Raw genomic sequence first — 6000 nt, 5'->3', positions numbered from 1 at the left:
TGTCTTCTCCAGCACACTGCAGTGACTGTGGAATGAACCCCCGTCTTCTATTATTGCTTGTTGGGGAGACGTTATCTCATGCGTGGGAAAAGGCAAGGGCTGTGATCATTTATCTTTTAAGGAATGTAGTGACTCAGGAAAGAGATATGGGGGCGCCCTGCACTCCACCCTGTTTTGTCTTCAGGGCATCTTTCCAGAGAGTTACGTGTCGTCACAGTCAGGGGCTTTGTAAAATGATGCTGGCAGGCAGAGTTGAGGGAACGTGGCTTCTTACCTTTGCTGCTTTGGCTCACATTCCTGTTACTCAGTGACCACGAGGAAGAGAAAGCTTTGGATGTAGTTACAGCCAACATGCATTCCTTGTTGCATTATTGTAATCAAAGTACTTAGCAAGACTCCAGTAAAGGCTTCAGGGGCTGACATTATACTCTGGAGTTTTGAGATGCTGAGATAGCGTAGCTGTGGACTTGCCATGGTTAAAACACAGAAAGGAGCATGTGAAGGGGTGTGTGTGTCCCCCAAGTCGATGGGGTTGAATGTACTTTGCTATTTTGCCACACTTTCTTGGGATGATTTCTGCAGCTGCTGTAACTGTTCCCATTGGCTGCAATTTTGTTCTCATGAAGCAACTCTCTGTTGTTCACCCCAGGGGCCCAGAAACCACCTTTCAAAGCTCCACGGGTAGCAGGATGCCATCCTGCCTAACAGGAACAGTGTTGGCATCTGACCAGCTGGCTTCCTATCCTGTATTTGTGTGACCTTGGACAAGCTCTTCAACTTTGAATTTCATTTGCAAATTAGATGGCATGGACTTCAGAGGCTTATTTGGAAGGTTAACTAAGAAGTATATTAAGAGCCCAACAATCTGTAGGATATTGTTCTGCCTCTGCAACTGCCCCTAGCTAAAAGTCGGCTGCCTCCGACCCGTGGGAGGAGAGGAAAGAGGCCTGAGAGTGGGGCGAATGTGGGGAGAGTGCAGGGAGGGAATCGGGCATGGGTGAGAGCGAAAGGAGAGGAGAGACACAACCTGCCTCCCCATCCATTAGTGTTTTTCTCTCCTTCCAGCCTCATGATCTAGATCGGAGACCCAGCTATCCCTTTGCTGGAAAGCAGGAGCTGCAGGGGACGTCGGTTGGGGGCTGGGGCTCGGGAGCAGCAGGAAAGAGAGGCCTGGAGAGGATGGAGCTGGGCTGGTTCAAGGCAGCGGGAGAGAAAGGGTTTGTGTGTAGCTTTTGGTCTCTCCCAGCCACCCCCGACAAGGAAGGACTCCATTTTTGTCCTGAACTCACTTCTCCTTCTGGTCTGCCTATGGCCTTGTTTCTGGATACCCAAACTCAACTTACCTGTAACGGGATGGAAGAAATCCTGTCAGCTTCTCAAGGCACAAGCGTGCACAGAACAAACAGAGAGTGTGAGGATCGATGGGAAAGCCCCTGGGCCCTCACTGATCTTCACACAGGAGGTGCATAGGGATCCCTGTCACTGCTCATTGCAAACACGATGGAAACATACTTATTAGTAGCGATTATGACAGCCTGGAAGGCAAACATGCACTGTCCTTTATCTCCCAAAGGGTCTTTTCATTCGTGTGTTATTCACTTATTCAACAAACACAGTTGAGCCCCTGCTATGTGCTGGCCTCATGCTAGATGCTGGGCTCTAATGGGAGGTGTTAGAAGGGATGGAACCGTTATGGCTGTGGGTCCTAGTGTCAGACTCTCTGTTAAGGGTTGGAGTTTAGTGTACCGGGTGATGACTAGCGGGAGTGCCTTGATCAACCCCGCAGGAGAAGGAAGCAGGAAATGGACAGGGGGAGAAGTTGAGCTGCAGTGCAGACTCAGCAAAGGCCTCAGCCCACCACACTAGGAGCTTGGAAACTAGAATGGCCCTTCAGGGTTGACCTGACTTGCAATGGGATGGCCAGACCATTATGTTAGCGAAGCAGGGGCCTCAGAGAGCCAGAGTCACACAATTTTAAAATCAACTCCATCTGCCGGGTGCAGTGGCTCCCGCCTCTAATCCCAGCATTTTGGGAGGCCAAGGCTGGTGGATGACCTGAGGTCAGGAGTTCAAGACCAGCCTGGCCAACATGGTGAAACCCTTTCTCTACTAAAAATACGAAAATTAGCTGGGCATGATGGTGGGTGCTTATAATTCCAGCTACTCAGGAGGCTGAGGCAGGAGAAGTGCTTGAACCCGGGAGGCCGAGGTTGCAGTGAAATGAGATTGCGCCATAGCACTCCAGCTAGGGCAACAAGAGCAAAACCCATCTCAAAAAAAAAAATTAACTCTGCAAGCAAGACACATTCCTTGCCAGTCATGACCCCTCCTAGGATGTTTACAGCTAAGGAAGTAGCTTGATAATGCCTTCGAGGACAAAGTGCTATAGCAGAAAGTCCAGCTGTCCCAATACCCATAACAATATAGGCTTTCAGGATAATTATAGTTATACTTTAATATCTTCACACACTAAAATGTTAGGGATAGTTTTCTTTAAATCAATACAAGAATAAAACTTCTCAGGCTGTCAGCCCGCATGCATGCAGGCACAGCTCACCTCGTGTTGACATAGGGAAGTGCCCCACGTAAGAACTTAGACATTGCTCTGCTTGCTTTCCAAGGACACCCTACTCTGTAACGGAGTCATTTCAATAAACTCGCTTCTTTGGCTGCACTCCACAACTTGCCTTGAATTCCTTCCTGCACGACATCCATGACCCCTTTTTCCAGAAACAATTATACCCCACGTTGATCAGCTTGTGGGTGCGCTGCCCTGGGACGAGATACCTTCAGGCCAGGCAGCTCTGGGTGGCTGCGGCAATCCTTGAAAGGGCCCTGTGCTGAAAAGCCGTCTGCTGACAACACTCTCAGCAAGTGGCAGAGTCCTTGCTTGAAGGAGGATCTGGGTGGCACACTTCTACCACGCTGGCTCTGCGGAATCTGACTCCACAACTCACTGTGTGACCTTCTTTGGCTCATTTTATTTTTTTAAAAAGAAGGTGAACTCGTGTGTGTGTGTGTGTGTGTGTGTGTGTAGCCATAGTTTGTTCATTTTTATTTGCTGTATGTTCATTTGCTATATAAATGCACCACATTTTTTCTACCTAGTGTGCTGCTGATGGACATTGGGGTTGGTTTGCCTATCACCAATAATGCTTCCCAAAACATTCTTGTATGTGTCTCAGTTTTCTAGGCTACTATTTAAGGTTACTGGAAACCGGGTCTCTGTTTTTATAAGGACTGCTGTTATCATTGCCAGACTCCTCCTTTCAGTCATTGCTTCCTCTGGGCTTTAGAATATGGCAAAAATGAAAGCAGTTCACTTGGCCCAAAGAAGCCTGGGAAACCTTGAGGATTTCACTGTGGCTGCCTTGAAGGCAGGATTGCTTCTGTCTTATTTACCATTAGACCTTCAGTCCCTACCAGACGTGGTTGGTTCCATGATTGAATTATGGAGGTGGGCGTTGTACCATGTCAAGCCAAACTAAAGCAGTAAACCTTTCCTGAAGTGTCTATAGGTCAGACATGTATTTCGTTATTATAGTATTTCCCAATTAACCCACTGTCTTTATTATACCATATGCTCAACAGGGTCACGATAAAGTGAGCCAGAGTGGGGAGTTTTTGATGCTTCTAATCTGAGTTCTTTTTTTTTTTTTTTTTTTGAGATGGAGTTTTGCTCCTGTTACCCAGGCTGGAGTGCAATGGCACGATCTTGGCTCACCGCAACCTCCGCCTCCTGGGATCAGGCAATTCTCCTGCCTCAGCCTCCCGAGTAGCTGGGATTATAGGCACGCGCCACCATGCCCAGCTGAGTTTTTGTATTTTTAGTAGAGACGGGGTTTCACCATGTTGACCAGGATGGTCTCGATCTCTTGACCTCGTGATCCACCCGCCTCGGCCTCCCAAAGTGCTGGGATTACAGGCGTGACCACCGCGCCCGGCCCTAATCTGAGTTCTTACTGGTTTTTGGAATTTTTTCATTAGTCATCCTAATAATTGGCTAGGAACATTCCAAGCTGTAGACTTGGGCTCCCCATATGACACTTGAAATCCATATGGCCTTCCTCAAGGAGTATCAAAATCTAAAGGTACACCCTTTCCTATATATATGATTAGGGAAAGTTGGTCCTTTCTGCATTATTCTCAAATATTAAAAAAAATTGTGAAACCTCTGAACTGGAAGAGAACCTCTAGAAGCTGTACAGTTAGATTAGGAAAACCGTAGGATATGAGAGAAAACATTTGTCGTCATGATGGCTTTTAATTACAGAAACTAATTGGGTGGAAGATAGACTTCTAGGTCTCAGAAATAATTATTCATGCAGCAGAAGGGGAACAGGGCCTAAATGAGGCACATGTACAGATTCTTTCTTCTTTTAACCGGGTATCTAGCATAGATCACGCCAAGTCTGTTTGGGCATTTCCTTTTACAACTTCTCTTAATACGTGCCCTGGTACCAGAGTGAGCTCCCCATTCAAAATATGCTTTTTGGTCTTTTTCAACAAGAAGGATAGAATCTTTCTCTTGACTCCACACCAAAAGTTATTTTTCCTCCCTTCGAATCTCTACATCACTAGAGATTTTCACCTTGAATTATATGTTTTTATTTATTTATACATTTATGTACATATATATATATTTTGTATACACTTGATTCTAAGATTCCAGGGAGAAAAATGCACCAAATTTGTTTTGCGAACTTAAGAGTCTTGCATATCATAGGTGCTCAGTCTGAGTTCATGTGTATCAATATTACAGCTTCTGGTGAGCAAACAACACTAAAAGAGATAATTGTGGGGAAGATGCTGATGAGGTTGGGTGGGGCGAGTATTACTAAATCTATTGGTCCTCTATTTTGATTACTGAGAGACAAAGAAAGACTGTTTCTTTTCTTCTCCTTCTCCTTCTTCTACTTTTTCCTCTTTTTTGAGACAGAGTCTTGCTCTGTCGCCCAAGCTGGAGTGCAGTGGTGCCATCTTAGCTCCTTGCAACCTCCGCCTCCCGGGTTCAAATGATTCAATGGTCTCAGCTTCCCTAGTAGCTGGGATTGCAGGCGTGTGCCACTACGCCCAGCTAAGTTTTATATTTTTAGTAGAGATGGGTTTCATCATGTTGGCCAGGCTGGTCTCAAACTCCTGGCCTCAAGTGATCCACCTGCCTTGGCCTCCCAATGTGCTGAGGTTACAGGCCTGAACCACCATGCCTGGCCAAGAAAAACATTCTCACACTGTCAAAGGCTCAAGTGATTTGCCGAAAGGAAGAGAATTTATTTGAAGTTTTGTTTTTGTCTTTTGCACACACATACACATACACATACACATACACACATGCACAGACACACACATGTATATATATTTTTTATTCTTTCATAAAGAAAAATTGTTTATATGGCAACAAATGTGGCTTTTGGTTATAAAGACATGTTCTTCATCCAAGAGCATTTATTCTCCTTTGTTAGAAGTTTTAATGTAAAATCAGCCAAGATTCCTTTTGTTAAAGCCAACAGGTGTTTTAGCACATCTTTCATATGAATTAGTTTCCTGTTGTGTTTCACAGGCCAATCAAAGATGGGCTGGGACGGTCTCAAATTGACCCTCTACCTGTCCTGTTTCTGCTCTGTGCCTATAAAGATTGAACTGTATTCTCATTCCACATCCATGAACACACGCAACTCCAGCTGCTGTTGAATAATGAGCTCTGATAAATGTAAACTTACTAGCACGTTGATGGAATTTCTATAGCAGGATGTATTGAGCCCATTTTTTATAAGTTAGTTGACAATACAGTATTCCGTTTCACTGTACCCTTTGAAGGAACATGAAAAGAGGGCAGTTCTACAGAAAAGCACCCCCCCAACCCCTGCATTTCCTCAACTCTCTACACACTTAGAAAGGGCATTGTCTTAGCTATTGCTGTTCATTCTCTGAGGCTTGGATTCAAAGAGACCTCAGAAGTCTTACAGGAGTGAGACAAATTGCTGGCCTATACTCTTTTGC

This window comes from Callithrix jacchus, chromosome 19, assembly GCF_049354715.1.
Source record: "Callithrix jacchus isolate 240 chromosome 19, calJac240_pri, whole genome shotgun sequence".
NCBI classification, from domain to species: Eukaryota; Metazoa; Chordata; class Mammalia; order Primates; family Cebidae; genus Callithrix; species Callithrix jacchus.
The sequence above is the reverse complement of the archived record's forward strand: the minus strand, read 5'-3'. Positions refer to the sequence as shown.